Raw genomic sequence first — 2773 nt, 5'->3', positions numbered from 1 at the left:
CAAGAAAGACACCAATACCAGGTGAGTGCAAGAGAAAGAAACTGAGGTTTATTAGACATTCACAACAGGCTATGAATAGGTCAGGACAGACTAGTTCCGTCTTTATCTTACAAAAATGTTTATATATCCTTTGCCAACAGACAGTAGGGTTTACACAGCTGATTGTGCATTTCTTCTAATAGATGTATGGTCATTTCCAGCCATCTTGTTTGTCTTTTCCTTGAAAGTCTGCTATTTTGCCACACTCCTTGAGAGTCTGTTTTTATTGTTATATTGCCGCATTCTTTGAGGGTGTTTTTTTATTGTTTTATTGCACACAGTCTTTGTCAAGACAGTTGTTCTGATTGATCTTTGTCAGCATTTCTTCTGCTATTACATGTCACAATAAGCAATTTGCTTTCACATTTTCCAGGACAGACCTGTTTGTTCTCTTGGCAGTCATGGCATGCCCAATATTCTTCTCCAGTACCACAACTCAAAGGCATAAATTCTTTTCCTATCATCAATAGGCATTGTCCAGCTCTCTGATGCATATAAAATAATTATGAAAGGGTAAGAATGCCGAAAGAAGGTGTACGTTTCTGCAAGTGAACCATGATTATTTAGTCCTACCTTGTTTGCTAGAACCAACACCACTGAGGAGGCCTATGATTAAGAACTCAGCTTGCTTACTGAAAAATCAGCAGTAATTCAAACCTATCAACTATTCTGCAGGAGAAAAATGTGGCAAAGATTTATAGCCTTTGAAATGGGTTCTAATGGGTTCTCAATGAATTAGAATAGGCTCAACAATAATGGTTTGGAGAGAAGTTTTGTTTCTCTAGTTTGTATATTTTTTTTTTAATGGTTATTTTAAAGGGGTTTTTGGTTTTTTGTTTGTACTGTATCCTTACTGTAGGCTTTGTCCTTTATATCTTAAGACTATAGTTTATATCTATCACTAACCCTCAGGCTGGGTTTAGAAGTGGTCGTGGTACTAGGGATATTGTTGCTGATGTTAGATGGATCTTGGCTGAAAGCAGAGAATACCAGAAGAATGTCTATCTGTATTTCACTGCAAAGGCATTTGACTGTGTGGATCATAACAAACTGTGGCTGACTCTGAGAAGAATGGGAATCCCAGAACATTTAATTGTGCTAATACGAAACCTCTACTTGGACCAAGAGGCAGTAGTCAGAACAGAGCAGGGTAACACTGCATGGTTCACAATTGGGAAGGGTGTACGCCAGGGATGCATCCTGTCTCCATACCTTTTCAACATGTATGCAGAGCAGATTATCCGAGAGGCTGGGCTCTATGAGGAGAATTGTGGCATCAGGATTGGTGGAAGATCTATTAACAATCTGCGTTATGCAGATGACACAACCCTGCTTGCTGAAATTGAGGAAGACCTCATGCACTTGCTGCGAAGGGTCAAGGACTGCAGCCTTCAGTATGCACTGAGGCTCAATGTCAAGAAGACAAAGATTCTCACCACGGGACCAATTGGCAGCGTCAGGATGGATGGCGAAGAGATTGAGATTGTTCACAGCTTCAGTTTGCTCGGCTCCACCGTCAATACTCTTGGCACCAGCAGTCAGGAAATCAAAAAGCGTATCGCGATGGGAATGTCTGCTGTTAGGGATCTCTCTAAAGTACTCAGGAGCAACGGTGTCTCTCTGGAGACTAAGGTGCGCCTGATACAGGCCATGGTCTTTGTAATCGCTTGTTATGCATCAGAGAGTTGGACAATGACTAGGGAGGACAGAAGGAGAGTGGATGCTTTTGAGCTGTGGTGCTGGAGAAGACTACTGAATGTACCATGGACTGCCAGGAAAACAAACAGATTCATCTTGGAGAGGATTAAACCAAGCTACTCCTTGGAGGCAAGGATTCTGGGGCTTCGTCTGACATAATTTGGACATGTTGCCAGGAGGGACGGGTCCTTGGAGAGGGACATCATGCTTGGGAGGGTGGAGGGACGGCACAGGACAGAGAGGAAGATTATGAGGTGGATTGATTCATTGACTGGGGTAATCGGGATGGGTGTATCAGAGGCAGTGCGATTGGCACAGGATAGAGCAGGGTTTAGGGCTGTTGTGCATAGGATCGCTATGAGTCGCAAAGGACTCAACGGCACATAACAACAACAACAACAACAACCCTCAATTATTTTATCTTATCAAAGCGGCTTTAAGTCTTCTGACTATGAAAGCCTGATACCTGAAGACTCTTGAGCTAGACATTTGAGGACAAGTAGCATATGAACTAAAGTAGTTAGTTTTAGTAACAACTAAGGAGGGACATCCTTGAAGAGGGACATCATGCTTGGGATGGTGGAGGGATGGCGCAAGAGAGGAAGATTATGAGGTGGATTGATTCATTGACTGGGGTAATCGGGATGGGTGTATCAGAGGCAGTGCGATTGACACAGGATAGAGCAGGGTTTAGGGCTGTTATACATAGTGTCGCTATAAGTTGCAAGTTACTCAATGGCACATAACAACAACAGCAACAGAATATGAACTTAGGTGAAAAGCCCCTGTGTCCAGAGAAAATAAAATTCATAAAAGTAACAAAATCATATGTCCCAAAGCAAGAAAAAGCCAGTCTTTAACTGGACACATGGGTGAAATTATTGAATCATGTTGCTGAAAAAGATAGCACTATTGGTTTAGTAGTCAAGAGTTATACTGCTTACCGGAAGACATGGAATTTGAACCCACAAGCTGCTCTGTGGGAAGAAGATGGAAAATCTTCTCCCCTGCAATTTAGTGCCTCTGAGAATCTGCT

Source organism: Elephantulus edwardii, unplaced genomic scaffold (genome assembly GCF_000299155.1).
Source record: "Elephantulus edwardii isolate Elephantulus edwardi_28Jun2011 unplaced genomic scaffold, EleEdw1.0 scaffold00081, whole genome shotgun sequence".
NCBI lineage: Eukaryota > Metazoa > Chordata > Mammalia > Macroscelidea > Macroscelididae > Elephantulus > Elephantulus edwardii.
The sequence above is the reverse complement of the archived record's forward strand: the minus strand, read 5'-3'. Positions refer to the sequence as shown.